Source organism: Pinus tabuliformis, chromosome 6 (genome assembly GCF_031772625.1).
Source record: "Pinus tabuliformis cultivar Carrire ecotype Pingquan chromosome 6, CPIR1, whole genome shotgun sequence".
Taxonomy (NCBI): domain Eukaryota; kingdom Viridiplantae; phylum Streptophyta; class Pinopsida; order Pinales; family Pinaceae; genus Pinus; species Pinus tabuliformis.
Window position 1 is genome coordinate 334,865,229 of NC_142292.1, and position 17,650 is coordinate 334,882,878.

The following is a 17,650-nucleotide window of genomic DNA, read 5'->3' on the forward strand; positions in this document are numbered from 1 at the left end:
TATAATTGTTTCTCCTCTAATAGTTTGAGCACTCTGTCAACGTGTTGAACATGATTCTTCCAAGACTTGTTGTAGATTAGTATATCATCAATAAATACTAAACAAATTTTCCAAGGGTTTGAAAATGGAATTCATCAAACCTTGAAATGTATAAGGTGCATTGGTAAGGCCAAAAGGCATGACCAAAAATTCATAATGACCCTCATGATTTCTAAATGTTGTTTTAGGAATGTCTTCAGTCTTCATTATGATTTGATGATATACTGAACGAAGGTCCAACTTGGTGAAGTAAATTGCTCCATGCAATTCATACAATAATTCATCAATGATAGGAATGGGAAATTTATCTTTAATAGTGAGCTTGTTGAGCTCCCTATAATCCATGCACATGCGCCATGATCCATCCTTCTTGTGCACCAATACTACTGGAGCAAAGAAAGAACTTTCACTAGGTTAAATTATGCCAACCTCTAGCATTTCTACAACCATACTGGTGGAACCCTAAGGCTGCGACAACTAATTTTCCTTATCGGGACTTATTTTCCCCTTTAATGCCCCTTTAAAGCTTCATACCCACATATAATTATATCAGAAACATTCATGTGCATTTGGCCTCAGACCCCAAATGGATAAAAAATGACCCAAACAATCAAACTGCCGAACACCCCTGTTCCTTTAGAAACTATGACTTTTCATATCGGGAGTGAAAACCCTCCAAAAAGGCTTAAAACCATGTTTTTTTCCCTTTTGGGACCAAATTCTCTTAAAATGTTGAAACAAAGCTTTTCCACCTTTTTACACAGTTATATGTGTTATCGTTCTGAACTAGATCTAGCCAATCAGACTGCTTACATTAGATCGCAATATCGGCGATCGGGGTTCCAACGACCCATAACTATCGGCGATTTCCCTCAATGGAGGTCTGATGCGATAATGTTAATCACTATCAGCGATTACCATATGTCCCTTTTACGATGTGTTGCCTCCTCTTCAAACCTCTGATGCGATAGCCCTTTGCAGATCTGATAGGCTATCCGATCATCCCTATACCATTTCGGGTCCGGTTGGGTTGCGATTTTGGAATTCGTTGACTTCCCAAGTCGGTTCTCTTCCTTTGATGTATATTCCCATGCAAAGGCAGTGGAATGTTTTTGCAACAGTTTAGTTAATTCTTCTTGTTGTGGTCTTTCCAAGTTCTTGTTAATGTTCAATGTTTTTCCTGGAAAGATTTCAACTGTAGAACTACCAAACTCTTCCATTGAGAAGAGAGACATCTGTCTAGAGGAGAGATATTCAATGTCTGCATCTAACTGAAACTGTGTAGAGTCATATTCTAAAGGTGTTTCAAAATTTTCTAATGTATTTAGAATTTGATTGTCCTCACTAATCTCAGAGATGGTTAGAACAGGTTGAAGAGTATCCTCATCATCGACCCACTCATCTTCTCCTATTTCTGTTATTGCCTTTGCGGGAGGATACAAGTTGAATTTCTTGGTAGAATTACCATCTGATATATACATGTCTCCAGACCTACAACTTATGAAAGCATCAGCTGTGGCCAGCCAAGGTCTTCCTAAAATAAGAGGATGTCCTCCTAGATTGTTCTTGGGAGTTAAAATCATAAAATCAACTGGATACTCCCAAGAGTCTAGTGAGACTGGAATATCTTCCAATACACCATCAGGTTTGATGATTGATCTATCTGCAAGTTGCAGCAAAGTAGGTGTAAAGAGAAGGTTAGGAAGCTTTAACTGATCCATGGTCTGTCTACTCATGATGTTGATAGCGGCTCCTAAGTCAATCAAAGTATTTGGGATTTCAACCCCATTAATATGAGTTTTAACAATAGGGCTACCAGGATCCACATACTTTTGCATGGTAATCTTACCCATCATAATGTCTGCAATTTTTCCAACTAGATGTATCCTTTTGGTATCTCTGGTTTTCTTTCCTGTTTTTTTCAAACTCAACTCCTTTATTGTCTTTGCTAGGATGGGAATTTCCTTAATGGCTGTTAACAAGGGAATCTTGATACAGACATTTTTCAATTCATCTAGAAAGTCATAGTCAGGCAACCAAATTTGTTTTTCCACCCCCTTGTCAATTTGTAACCTTTCAGGGAAAGGAGGTGTAGTTGAAGATGTAGGTTGCTCAACTATGGGAGTTGATTCTTTTTCTTTTTCTTGAATGCTTGGGTTTTGAAGGGATGCTTCAGAACCCTTATTAACTTTGAGAGATTCTTCCTCGAAAATGCTTGGTTGTTGAGCACTTGTAGAAGGTTGGTCTAGGATTCTACCTGATCTGAGTTGTACCTCATTGAGAGGAACAACCATATAGGTAGGGAATGGTTGTCCTTCCATGAGTGGTTGACCTTCCATCACATAAGCATTTTGAGGATTCCTATTATTGGGGTTTGGTTGAGGCTGAGAAGGAAGTTGATTTGGCCTCTGTTGAGATTGTAGCAAGAGTTGAGAATTTTGATTTTGTGGAGGAGGTTGTTGTTGTTGTTGAGGGAATGGCAATGACAGTTGTTGACCTTGATTTGGAAGTTGGGGAGCTTGCTGATTCTGAAAGGATTGAGGATATTGATAGAATTGGGCAAATCTCCCATAAGGATTTTGCATTTGCATGCTTTGCAACCATGCTTGGAAAGGATTTTGTGGTTGTGACCAAGGTTGTTGCCAAGGATTCCAATTTGGTGGGGGTTGGAAATTCATAGAGTTGTTAAACCCTTGATTTTGCTGCCCCTGCCAAGGTCTTCTTGCAACAAGACAAAGAGATTCAAGCGTGCTTGGATCTTCTTGAAAGACTGCTTTGAGCCCAGGGATTGAAGGACAATCCTTGGTCTCATGAGTTTCTGAGCAAATTACACAAGTTTCCACAACTTGTGCTTCCAAGGGACATTCCCTTAAAGCATGCTTCTTTCTACACTTCGGGCAAAAGATAGTCATAGCCTCGGCTTCTGCTTTTTGTTTATTTTGAATCTTAAGGGTATCAATTTGTTCACTAAGACTTCCTAAGATGTCAGTTTTAAATTCATCCAGCATATTACCGATTTCAGCCCTACTCACTGATCCTGTTGCAGATTTATTTGCCCTAAGGAGAGAAGAATCTCTAGGCCCTTTCTGAGTTTTTGATTTGCCCCTTGAGAGATGGATACAAAGTTCTGCTATATCATTGAGAGAAAGTTGAGAAATATCCCCTTTCCCCATCATGTTTAAGATATCTATCCATTCATCCCTAATGGCTTTTAATAAGAGGGCTTTTAAGGTCTCTTCATCCAAGGTACTCATTTTTGCTCTTTTTAAGTTATATTGAAATCTCTCAAGTAAATCTTCTAAGCTCTCATCTTCTTTTTGCATCATTTCAAAAACCTCGTCCTTGTGATTAGTAGGCATACAATAGTCCAAATACCTATCCAAAAAGGTTTGTTTCATTTCATCCCAAGTCCTAATGGATTGAGTAAGTAACCCCATGAACCATTTCAAAGCTTGATCTTTTAATGTTGATGGGAACAGTTTGAGTTTCTGAGTATCATCCAGATAGTCATAGGTTCGACACACAACTTCAAATTCAAACAAGAATGTTTCAGGGTCCTCAGTTCTTAACCCATGAAAATTTGGGAGGACGGATGGTGATATGTTTTTCATGGTGGCTCGGGAATCCTCATTAACAATGGGAAACCCAAATGAGTTATCCCCATCTCTATTTCCTCCAATGGGACCTCTACCTCCTCCATTATTATTGTTATTTCCTCCTCCTCCTCTACCTCTACCTCTACCACCTCCTTCTTCCTCTGCCATGATGATTCTCCTAGGGATTTCAAAATCTTCTGGTTCTTCTACAAAGGGTGAATGAGAAGAGATTTCTCCTTCTTCTTCAGGTGAGTCTATTTCCTCAATTACAATTGGTTTTCTTGTAGGAGAAAGAGAAGAGTCTCTTCCTGGTTCAAACTCAATAGAAGGTGTAGGAGAGTCAACTCTTGGCTCTTGAATTTCAGGAATTCTAGGACTAGGAGTTTCGGTTGGAGATAAGGGAGGTGTCTCTTGTCTATCTCTTGAAGCAGATGGACTTGTAAAAATTGAACTTCGAGCTCTAGCTAAAAACCTTCCCCTAGAATCTCTAGCTCTATGCATGTCATTTTTTATTTTATCTTCAAGTCAAGTTAATAGTTCTTTTTCTGATCTTCCAGGTCACTCTAGGTGCAAGAAGAGAGCATACTCAAGAAACTGTTAAATCAATAACTTTCTCCTTTCTGATCCTCCAGATCACTTCAAAGTGCAAGAGGAGAGCATACTTAGATAGGCTATTAACTTCTTTTCTTGAAATTTTTTTGTTTTTTTTTTAAGAATGTGGCTACTTAATTTCACTTCCCCAGCAACGGCGCCAAAATGTTTAGTCAATTTAGTGTTACCTAAATTGCTAGTATTAATTGTCAACCCGGGGCTCGTAAGCTGATGAAGTGAAGGTGTACTATATGTACTTAAGCAACCTCTTAGAGCTTTTTTATCGTTGGGGGTGTTGTTGTGGTTAATTTATCTTCCTAAATTTATAAACAGATGAGTGATAGTGTGTGTGGAGTGAATTCGAAATGAGTGAGAGTGTGTGATTAGTGATTGCTAACTACTTGCTTGAAAGGAAATGCTTGAAAGAAATAAGTAACTTGAAATAACTTGAAAGCAAAGAACCACTTCCAATGGCACTAGACACCATTCATGCTGCTGCAAATAAAAGAAAAGAAAGTCACTTTTGAAACCAAAGATAATGATTATCTCTCCCTAACTCCCTACTTCAAACACATAGTGCTGTGTAAAGTACGATTAAGAAGTAGCTCAAGTTGAATTAGAAAAGTGATTAAAAATAAGAAAAATATACTTTAAAGACTAGTGATAATGTTTTGCTCTTTCTAACTCTCTACTTCTGCCATATGTACTATGCAAAGTATGATTAGAAAGTAGTGAAAGATTAGTCTAAAAAGCACTCAAAGCCAACTACAAGTTAGTGGTATTCTGATCCTTAAAAGATAACGATTTATGATAAAAGATCATTCATGTGTTAGCAGAACTTTGAGAAATAAGACTAAAAATCAGCTATGAAAACAAAGGCAGCAACTTGAACCTGTCAACTTCAAATACCATTAGTTTGTAAAGCAAATACACAAACATAAAAACAAATCCTGGGCTAAAAATCTGCAAGGAAACAATACTGATCAGCTTGAAAGAAAAGAAATCAAATAAATCAAACTATACATGTTTAAAGAAATGCTGAATGAGAAAATAAAGAAATGCTGAACATAAAATACTTTACAGAGGCTAACATGAACAGGGGCCCTCCATTCATTCAGCCACAAGAAGACTTAAGGAACTGAAAGCTTCAAAACAGCACTATTTCTATTCCTCCATTTGCAGAAATATACAAAACAGAGTGCTAGAACAGCACTATAAAAACAGAGTTTGCAAAAGCTCTTAAAATTATCACAAGTTCAGAAAGTACAGCCACTAAAAGTAAAACAAGCGTACGCAGACGCAGGTATATATAAGCATCTGAAGGATGGCCTACACGTACAGCTAATAACTGAAAAACAACTAACTGTAATGCGTATTTAAGGTTCATTGACACATCATAAGGCTGCGTGGATGAGCTGGAGGTTCTGTCGTCATGGGCAATGAATCCCATGTTGGATCATGTCCCCTACCACCTGCAAAACGCGGACAAGTCACCGTTTGAGCTGACGTGACCTAACAGCTTACAATCACCGTTGAGCTGCCTTTATTTGACCATAACTTGACCAGTTTTGACCGGAGGTACGGATGACGTGGATGGTTGAACAAATGGCACAGGAACCTCGAGCACGTTGATACCTAAGTGCCCATGTGGCTCATTTAGCAAACTGACACGTGGAACCTTGAGTTTAACAAAAAGGCTGCGGGATCATCAGATGGCTGCGGGATCGCTGAATGGCTGCGGGATTGCCAGACAGCTGCGGAATTCCTGCAAGTAAGTCAAAATCTAAACAAAACAGTGACCCATTAGCAAAACTCACTTGATCATGCTTAATGACACCTAATGTAATGATCTGGGTGGTTTTACAGTGAAAATGAGGCAAAAGTGAAGAAAAGATGAGGAAAAACTGAGGGAAATGGTAGACAAGTAGGTGTAGAGTAGAGGCTCTACATACCCCCACTACGAGGGTATTGCATGTCCTCATGCAATGAAAACATAGCTCAATCCACCTGCTGGGATGCCTCTGCTAAGACATCCAATCTCCTCTTCTTCCTCTGTGTGGAGACATTGACTTTTGGTCTCTTGAACATACATCTGAATTTCAAATTGATTAAGGCTCTGTTTAGCCTTCTACATTTCTTCTTGAGTCTGTTGTTTTTCTTCTGCCACATGCCCATGTGAAGCATGGTGTTATCTTGGATTGCTTTGTCAATATCAGCTTGCTGCTTCATTTTTTCATTTTCCTGCTTAATGTGGCGATTTAGCACCTCAAGTTCATAGATCTCTTGTTTGAGTATGTCTATTTGCTGCTCATGAGGTATGATATTACTTGGGCCAGCAGTGTTCTGCTCCAATGTTTCAAAATAGTTGTACACCTCTTGCTGAACTGGGTCAACAATTGGTGACTTCCTTGGACTGTGTTCATGCTCAATTTCAGTTTCAAACTCCGGCTGAAATGGACTGTCCTCCCTTGGAGGAGTAGCTGCATCACGTTGTGGACTATCCTCAAGGTCTGATTTTATAGCACCCTTCTCAGGTGTGCTTAGATCAATGAAAAGTGTCCTTGTGGCTCTCCCTTTATTCTGCAATCTGCTGCTCCTTCTTACATTGGTAACACTCTGTGTTTCTTTTTGTGCCTTTTTCCTTGGTTTCTGCACTTTTACTTTCTTAGAAAGGGCAGTTTTTGCATGGAGTTTGACCAACCTTTGTGCTAAGGGTTGACTATCTTCCTCATTAGAAGTCTCTGGAGTTTGATAAATTTCTTGAACTATGGATTTTCCCTTGTCTTGCTTTTGTTTCTTCCTATTTTATTTTATCTTCTGGGCAGCTTCTTGGGCAAGTTCTGAGAGGGTTTGTGTGATAATCCCTTGAGCTATTGGATCACTGTCCACAGTAGGTTCAGGCTCCATCTCATGTTCAGACTGATGTATTTCAGTTTCCTCTTCAATCTGTCCTTGGACAGTTCCCTCTAAGATATCAGTTTCAGGGGTATCCTCTTTTCTTTTCCTTCTACTTTTTCTAGGTACAGAGGTTTCTCCAGGTTCTTCAAAATGATTTCTCACAAGAAATTTCTCCCATGTGTCTCGTTTTGCTTTTAATTGTTCCTCCACTAACATCTTAACAAGACTATGATGACAGAGATGTGCTTCAATTTTTCGTGGATTCCTTTGGGCCATGGAACACATTTTTCTAAGGCTTTGGAATAGAAAGTAGGGAAGATTTATATCATGTTCTCCTTGAAATTGCAGCATAACTTTACCATGATAAACATATAATACCCCAAATCTCCCTTCACAAGTGAAAAACTTTTGCACTAACAACAGTAAAATTTTCCATTCTTCCTTAACATAAGTGATAGGAATTCCTTTTGTGAAGATACTTGTATCCATACCTGGGTTTTTAAAAATCTGCTTCCATTGTTGATCTTGAACTGACCGGTTCTTAAACCACCTTTCACCGGTTTGTGGGAGAGATGTAGCTTGTGCTATGCTACCCTCTGAGACTGCAAACGTTAAATCACCCACCTCCACTTGACTGTCTTTATCTCTGAATGACCTTGCAAAGGCCTTAGTAACCTCCTTGTGGTAGCCTTTAAATTTCTTGATGCACTGTAGCCAGTTGGCTTTCTGCAATGCCTCCTTAACTTGAGGGTATGCTTCCAGGAATTTTGAACCTTCTGGTTCAGCCCTTAAAAGTTTCCCCATTGACTCCATGGCTCTTGTTCTAAAACACGACTTCAATGGTGGCTTTACACAGTAATTTCTCGGCTCTGTTCCAGAATTTTGTGGAGAGGAGGTTGTATGGCTTCAACAATAGCCTTAGACACGGTGAATTTACGGCTTGGACACAGTGAAATGGTGGATTACAGCTTTAACACAGTGGAACGGTGGCTTAACAGTCATAATACAACCGTAACATACGTTCACTGGTTATATGTATTCAATGTTTCTCAAAATTAGTAGAGAGGAAAAACAGAGTATGGTTTATGGAGACAGCGTAGTGAGTGGAACGAAATGAAGGAAATGAGAGAATGGAACAGCGTGAAATGAAGTGTTATGAGCGTAGGAGGGTTTCAAAATAATGAATAGGAACGGCTAGATCCTTAGATTTCGGCGGTAGATTTACACATGGCTGCGGAATGAGGACTTAGAGAGTCGTAGTACATTAGGCTACGTCATTAGGGTACGAAAGTCTTAATGACAGAAGCAGCCGTAAGTGATTTTCAAAATCGTGATAATCAAAGACTGATGGACTTGGGAGATACACATGGTATATGGTCGCATGGTAGGGAAAATGGGTAATCATTACAATTAGTGGCAAAAAGACATAACCCAGCAAACTTTGCATAATGAAAATAACTGTAAGTTTAAGATTAAAACATACCTCAGATCCGTGTTTGGTTTGCCTTTCAATGATTTGCCATTAACCCTTTGTTAACTTATTGCTGTTACATGACTTTTTCCTCCTTGTTATTGGTGATTTTTGTACTGTAAAAATTTCTCAAACAGACTGTGTTTCTTTGTGCAGGTGCAGAGGGCTGCGGAAAGGCTAAACGGCTGCAGAATTGCCAAATAGCTGCGGGAACTGCAATGGTGTCCTTCAGCTGCACAAAATAACCTTAGTTGCCTGAAAAAACTTTTATTAATGAAATGAAATGGAATGAATGGATGAATGGGTGGAAAGCAGTGAGGTGAAGTGGGAATGGTTAGATGGAATGAGATGGTGAAATGGAATGGATGAAATGGCGAAATGAGATGAAAGAGAGAGAGAGATTTTTTTTTTGGAAAACATGAGGTGTCAGGTGACCCTGATTTTCACCTCAGGTTTTCTGCATGAGACTGCCAATCAGAGATTGGTTTTCAGGCTCATACATTTATTATTATTTTTTATTTTTTTATTTTTTTATTTTTTTATTGAAATTGAAAGAAACAGAGATTAGGCTAATGGAGGAGAATAATTCTTCTCCACCAGCCTTATTTCAGAATCGCCTTGGAACAACTTAACAAACTCCTCTTTTGAGAGTGGCTTGTGGTAAACTTTCAACCGGTGGCCATTCACAATAAAGGGAGTTTGAAGTTCATCAATAGTCTTCACTCTAACTGCTCCATTATTAAAGACTTCATCAATCTCATATGGCCCAAGCCAATGAGTTTGAAATTTTCCCTTGAAGTCCTTAAATTTGGAATCAAACAAGAGTGCCCAATCACCTTTTTGAAACTTCTTTTCTTTGATATGTCGATCATGCCATTTGATTCTTTGGTGCTGAACTAGATCGGTCCTTAGAATTGCATCTTGTCTCATTTCATCTAGTTCATTTAACTGGTTCATTCTGTGCTTCTGGGCTTCTGATAAGCTCATCCCCAATTGAACTGCTGTCTTGAAGGTCTTGATTTGGAACTCAATGGGGAACAGGACTTCCTTCCCATAAACAAGTTCATAGGGAGAATGTCCTCTGGTGTTCCTCCATGTAGTTCTATAGGCCCATAAGGCTTCAGGAAGCCTTTCTGCCCAATCTCTTCTATGAAGATGAACAGTCTTTGCGATGATGCTTTCAAGAACTTTATTTGTAGATTCTACTTGACCATTCGCTTGCGGATGGTATGGAGTAGATGTTCTATGCTTGATCTTATACTCCTCCATCAGCTTCTCCATCATCCTTGATGTAAATTGGCTCCCCTGATCTGTTACAATTTCTCTTGGGACACCAAAACGAGTGAAAATATCCTCAAAAAGAAATTGAACAACTGAATTTTCAGTAGCAGAAGTCAATGCTTTAGCTTCTACCCACTTAGTAACATAATCAGTACAAACCAATATATATCTCTTTTGCTTGGATGGCGGATTAATTGGTCCAACAAAATCTAGAGCCCATTTCTCGAAGGGTTCGATGCATACCTGTGGCTGTAGTGGCATTTCATTTGAAAGAGTTGGTCTTCCAACTCTCTGACAACTGTCACACCTTCTAACATATTGCTTTGCATCCTTAAAGAGAGAAGGCCAATAATATCCTAAAGAAAGGATTTTATAGGCTGTCCTCTTATCAGCAAAGTGTCCACCACAAGGTTCGTCATGACATGCCTTAAGGATGTCAGGCATTTCATCCTCCCGTACACATCTTCTGATCATACAATCTAGCCCTGTTTTGAACAATTCATTAGAAATCCAAGAATAATGTGAACTGTCCTGAATGATTTTCCTTTTCTCATTAGGAAATAAATGTAAAGGTAACTTTCCAGTAACTAAGTAATTAGCAATATCAGCATACCAAGGAGTTTTGGTAGTTACTGCAAACAAATACTCATCTGGAAATTTATCCTCTACAGGAGAATCCTCATTAGTGTTTTGAATTCTAGACAAGAAATCAGCTACTGTGTTTTGTTTACCTGGTCGATCTAACACAGTTATGTTGAATTCTTGTAAAAGCAAAAGCCATCTTGTAACTCTACCATTAGTGACTGGTTTGTTCATGAGGTATCTAATGGCAGAGTGATCAGTATGGACAAAGGTTTCATAGCCGGTTATATAATGTCTAAACTTGTTTATAGCATGAACAACGGCTAGAAATTCCTTTTCAGTAACAGTGTAATTTAACTCAGTAGGAGTCAAATTCTTACTTGTGTAATAAATGGAATAAGTGATCAAATCCTTTTGTCCCAAAACAGCTCCTAAAGCTGTATCTGAAGCATCAGTAGAAATGTGGAAAGGGAGTTTCCAATTTGGACCCCTTAGAATGGGTGTTTCAGATATTCTAGTCTTTAAAGCTTCAAAGGCAGATTGACATTCAGGATCCCACTTAAATTCACAATCTTTAGTAAGTAGTTTGAAAAGAGGGGATGCTATCTTAGTGAAGTTTTCAATAAATCTTTTGTAATAACCAGTAAACCCAAGAAAACTTCTAACATCTCTTTGGCAATTTGGAATGGGTAACTTAGAGATGACTTCGACTTTAGATCTATCAACTTTGATTCCATCTCCTGAAATATGATGTCCTAAAACAATCCCTTCAGTAAACATCATAAAACACTTTTCATGACTTAAAGAAAGATTTGTTTCCTTACATCTTACCAGTACTTTTTCCAAATTTTCCAAAGCTTCTTCAAATGTATTACCATAAACTGTGAAATCGTCCATGTATACCTCTACACAATCATGAATCAGATCTGAGAAGATTCCTAGTACAACCCTTTGAAATGTAGCGGGTGCATTGCACAATCCAAAAGGGAGTACTCGGTAAGCAAAAGTTCCCCAAGGACAAGTAAAGGTGGTTTTGTCTTGATCTTCAGGTGCTACCTGAATCTGATTGTAACCACTAAAACCATCCAAGAATGAGAAATACTTTTTACCTGCTAAAGTGTCTAGTACCTGATCAATAAAAGGTAGAGGGAAATGATCCCTTAAGGTTGCCTTGTTCAATTCTCGATAGTCAATGCAAACTCTCCATTTACCATTCTTTTTGGGCACTATAACCAAGGGAGAAACCCATTGGCTATCTGAAATGGGGTAAATGAAGTTTACCTTGAGCAATTTCTGAAGTTCTTCTTTCACAATTTCCCTAAGATTTGGATTCATCCGTCTTTGTGGCTGCCTAATAGGTCTGCTGTTTTCTTCAATATAAATGTGATGAATACAAGTCTTAGGGTCGATTCCTTTCATGTCAGTATATTCCCATGCAAAGGCAGTGGAATGTTTTTGCAACAGTTTAGTTAATTCTTCTTGTTGTGGTCTTTCCAAGTTCTTGTTAATGTTCAATGTTTTTCCTGGAAAGATTTCAACTGTAGAACTACCAAACTCTTCCATTGAGAAGAGAGACATCTGTCTAGAGGAGAGATATTCAATGTCTGCATCTAACTGAAATTGTGTAGAGTCATATTCTAAAGGTGTTTCAAAATTTTCTAATGTATTTAGAATTTGACTGTCCTCACTAATCTCAGAGATGGTTAGAACAGGTTGAAGAGTATCCTCATCATCGACCCACTCATCTTCTCCTATTTCGGTTATTGCCTTTGCGGGAGGATACAAGTTGAATTTCTTGGTAGAATTACCATCTGATATATACATGTCTCCAGACCTACAACTTATGAAAGCATCAGCTGTGGCCAGCCAAGGTCTTCCTAAAATAAGAGGATGTCCTCCTAGATTGTTCTTGGGAGTTAAAATCATAAAATCAACTGGATACTCCCAAGAGTCTAGTGAGACTGGAATATCTTCCAATACACCATCAGGTTTGATGATTGATCTATCTGCAAGTTGCAGCAAAGTAGGTGTAAAGAGAAGGTTAGGAAGCTTTAACTGATCCATGGTCTGTCTACTCATGATGTTGATAGCGGCTCCTAAGTCAATCAAAGTATTTGGGATTTCAACCCCATTAATATGAGTTTTAACAATAGGGCTACCAGGATCCACATACTTTTGCATGGTAATCTTACCCATCATAATGTCTGCAATTTTTCCAACTAGATGTATCCTTTTGGTATCTCTGGTTTTCTTTCCTGTTTTTTTCAAACTCAACTCCTTTATTGTCTTTGCTAGGATGGGAATTTCCTTAATGGCTGTTAACAAGGGAATCTTGATACAGACATTTTTCAATTCATCTAGAAAGTCATAGTCAGGCAACCAAATTTGTTTTTCCACCCCCTTGTCAATTTGTAACCTTTCAGGGAAAGGAGGTGTAGTTGAAGATGTAGGTTGCTCAAATATGGGAGTTGATTCTTTTTATTTTTCTTGAATGCTTGGGTTTTGAAGGGATGCTTCAGAACCCTTATTAACTTTGAGAGATTCTTCCTCGGAAATGCTTGGTTGTTGAGCACTTGTAGAAGGTTGGTCTAGAATTCTACCTGATCTGAGTTGTACCTCATTGAGAGGAACAACCATATAGGTAGGGAATGGTTGTCCTTCCATGAGTGGTTGACCTTCCATCACATAAGCATTTTGAGGATTCCTATTATTGGGGTTTGGTTGAGGCTGAGAAGGAAGTTGATTTGGCCTCTGTTGAGATTGTAGCAAGAGTTGAGAATTTTGATTTTGTGGAGGAGGTTGTTGTTGTTGTTGAGGGAATGGCAATGACAGTTGTTGACCTTGATTTGGAAGTTGGGGAGCTTGCTGATTCTGAAAGGATTGAGGATATTGATAGAATTGGGCAAATCTCCCATAAGGATTTTGCATTTGCATGCTTTGCAACCATGCTTGGAAAGGATTTTATGGTTGTGACCAAGGTTGTTGCCAAGGATTCCAATTTGGTGGGGGTTGGAAATTCATAGAGTTGTTAAACCCTTGATTTTGCTGCCCCTGCCAAGGTCTTCTTGCAACAAGACAAAGAGATTCAAGCGTGCTTGGATCTTCTTGAAAGACTGCTTTGAGCCCAGGGATTGAAGGACAATCCTTGGTCTCATGAGTTTCTGAGAAAATTACACAGGTTTCCACAACTTGTGCTTCCAAGGGACATTCCCTTAAAGCATGCTTCTTTCTACACTTCGGGCAAAAGATAGTCATAGCCTCGGCTTCTGCTTTTTGTTTATTTTGAATCTTAAGGGTATCAATTTGTTCACTAAGACTTCCTAAGATGTCAGTTTTAAATTCATCCAGCATATTACCGATTTCAGCCCTACTCACTGATCCTGTTGCAGATTTATTTGCCCTAAGGAGAGAAGGATCTCTAGGCCCTTTCTGAGTTTTTGATTTGCCCCTTGAGAGATGGATACAAAGTTCTGCTATATCATTGAGAGAAAGTTGAGAAATATCCCCTTTCCCCATCATGTTTAAGATATCTATCCATTCATCCCTAATGGCTTTTAATAAGAGGGCTTTTAAGGTGTCTTCATCCAAGGTACTCATTTTTGCTCTTTTTAAGTTATATTGAAATCTCTCAAGTAAATCTTCTAAGCTCTCATCTTCTTTTTGCATCATTTTAAAAACCTCGTCCTTGTGATTAGTAGGCATACAATAGTCCAAATACCTATCCAAAAAGGTTTGTTTCATTTCATCCCAAGTCCTAATGGATTGAGTAAGTAACCCAATGAACCATTTCAAAGCTTGATCTTTTAATGTTGATGGGAACAGTTTGAGTTTCTGAGTATCATCCAGATAGTCATAGGTTCGACACACAACTTCAAATTCAAACAAGAATGTTTCAGGGTCCTCAGTTCTTAACCCATGAAAATTTGGGAGGACAGATGGTGATATGTTTTTCATGGTGGCTCGGGAATCCTCATTAACAATGGGAAACCCAAATGAGTTATCCCCATCTCTATTTCCTCCAATGGTACCTCTACCTCCTCCATTATTATTGTTATTTCCTCCTCGTCCTCTACCTCTACCACCTCCTTCTTCCTCTGCCATGATGATTCTCCTAGGGATTTCAAAATCTTCTGGTTCTTCTACAAAGGGTGAATGAGAAGAGATTTCTCCTTCTTCTTCAGGTGAGTCTATTTCCTCAATTACAATTGGTTTTCTTGTAGGAGAAAGAGAAGAGTCTCTTCCTGGTTCAAACTCAATAGAAGGTGTAGGAGAGTCAACTCTTGGCTCTTGAATTTCAGGAATTCTAGGACTAGGAGTTTCGGTTGGAGATAAGGGAGGTGTCTCTTGTCTATCTCTTGAAGCAGATGGACTTGTAAAAATTGAACTTCGAGCTCTAGCTAAAAACCTTCCCCTAGAATCTCTAGCTCTATGCATGTCATTTTTTATTTTATCTTCAAGTCAAGTTAATAGTTCTTTTTCTGATCTTCCAGGTCACTCTAGGTGCAAGAAGAGAGCATACTCAAGAAACTATTAAATCAATAACTTTCTCCTTTCTGATCCTCCAGATCACTTCAAAGTGCAAGAGGAGAGCATACTTAGATAGGCTATTAACTTCTTTTCTTGAAATTTTTTTGTTTTTTTTTTTAAGAATATGGCTACTTAATTTCACTTCCCCGGCAACGGCGCCAAAATGTTTAGTCAATTTAGTGTTACCTAAATTGCTAGTATTAATTGTCAACCCGGGGCTCGTAAGCTGATGAAGTGAATGTGTACTTATGTACTTAAGCAACCTCTTAGAGCTTTTTTATCGTTGGGGGTGTTGTTGTGGTTAATTTATCTTCCTAAATTTATAAACAGATGAGTGATAGTGTGTGTGGAGTGAATTCTAAATGAGTGAGAGTGTGTGATTAGTGATTGCTAACTACTTGCTTGAAAGGAAATGCTTGAAAGAAATAAGTAACTTGAAATAACTTGAAAGCAAAGAACCACTTCCAATGGCACTAGACACCATTCATGCTGCTGCAAATAAAAGAAAAGAAAGTCACTTTTGAAACCAAAGATAATGATTATCTCTCCCTAACTCCCTACTTCAAACACATAGTGCTGTGTAAAGTACGATTAAGAAGTAGCTCAAGTTGAATTAGAAAAGTGATTAAAAATAAGAAAAATATACTTTAAAGACTAGTGATAACGTTTTGCTCTTTCTAACTGTCTACTTCTGCCATATGTACTATGCAAAGTATGATTAGAAAGTAGTGAACGATTAGTCTAAAAAGCACTCAAAGCCAACTACAAGTTAGTGGTATTCTGATCCTTAAAAGATAACGATTTATGATAAAAGATCATTCATGTGTTAGCAGAACTTTGAGAAATAAGACTAAAAATCAGCTATGAAAACAAAGGCAGCAACTTGAACCTGTCAACTTCAAATACCATTAGTTTGTAAAGCAAATACACAAACATAAAAACAAATCCCGGGCTAAAAATCTGCAAGGAAACAATACTGATCAGCTTGAAAGAAAAGAAATCAAATAAATCAAACTATACATGTTTAAAGAAATGCTGAATGAGAAAATAAAGAAATGCTGAACATAAAATACTTTACAGAGGCTAACATGAACAGGGGCCCTCCATTCATTCAGCCACAAGAAGACTTAAGGAACTGAAAGCTTCAAAACAGCACTATTTCTATTGCTCCATTTGCAGAAATATACAAAACAGAGTGCTAGAACAGCACTATAAAAACAGAGTTTGCAAAAGCTCTTAAAATTATCACAAGTTCAGAAAGTACAGCCACTAAAAGTAAAATAAGCGTACGCAGACGCAGGTATATATAAGCATCTGAAGGATGCCCTACACGTACAGCTAATAACTGAAAAACAACTAACTGTAATGCGTATTTAAGGTTCATTGACACATCATAAGGCTGCGTGGATGAGCTGGAGGTTCTGTCGTCATGGGCAATGAATCCCATGTTGGATCATGTCCCCTACCACCTGCAAAACGCGGACAAGTCACCGTTTGAGCTGACGTGACCTAACAGCTTACAATCACCGTTGAGCTGCCTTTATTTGACCATAACTTGACCAGTTTTGACCGGAGGTACGGATGACGTGGATGGTTGAAAAAATGGCACAGGAACCTCGAGCACATTGATACCTAAGTGCCCATGTGGCTCATTTAGCAAACTGACACGTGGAACCTTGAGTTTAACAAAAAGGCTGCGGGATCATCAGATGGGTGCGGGATCGCTGAATGGCTGCGGGATTGCCAGACAGCTGCGGAATTCCTGCAAGTAAGTCAAAATCTAAACAAAACAGTGACCCATTAGCAAAACTCACTTGATCATGCTTAATGACACCTAATGTAATGATCTGGGTGGTTTTACAGTGAAAATGAGGCAAAAGTGAAGAAAAGATGAGGAAAAACTGAGGGAAATGGTAGACAAGTAGGTGTAGAGTAGAGGCTCTACACATGCATAGCAAGATGTCAGTCTTAGAGGAAAATATGGTGACCATGAAAGCTGATCATGATAGGGAAATTGATTTTATGCAAAACAAGTTACTAACTATGGAAGAGGAAATGAGTATCATGACGTTCAATCATAATAATCAGTTGGCTGACATGCAAGCGAATCACAGAGAAGAAATAAATTCCATACAGCATTGCTTGATGAACATAAAGGAAGGAAATGTTAAAGTAATAAAAGATATGCAAGAACACCATGCCAGACAAATTAGCGCTATAAAGGTTGATCACTCTAGTCAGATGGATGCCATTAGAATACAGGTTCAAAGGTTTCAACAATTGGAAGATGAAAGAAACCAGGTAATATCAACAGATCAGGAGTCTTCTCATGCGCTGCAACAAGCTCCATCTTATTATGAGGAGGTTATTGACTCAATTGAAAGATGGTTAATTGAAGGTGATCCGGATAGACTTAAGAATGATAAAGATCAAATGCAGGCTAAAGAAAGACATATCACGCATACTTCATCTGATAGTTTTGAAACAGAAAGTTCCAGGTCATCAGTAATTCATCCTGCCAGAAAGAAAAAACGTAAGAGAAAGAAAATAAGAAGAAGATTTGATGCATCAGACGGCCGTGAGCAGCTTGATTTTCGGATAGGAAAAAGTCCTACCATATGCAAAATTGGACATGGCATATCCGACAAGCAGCTGACAGATTTGC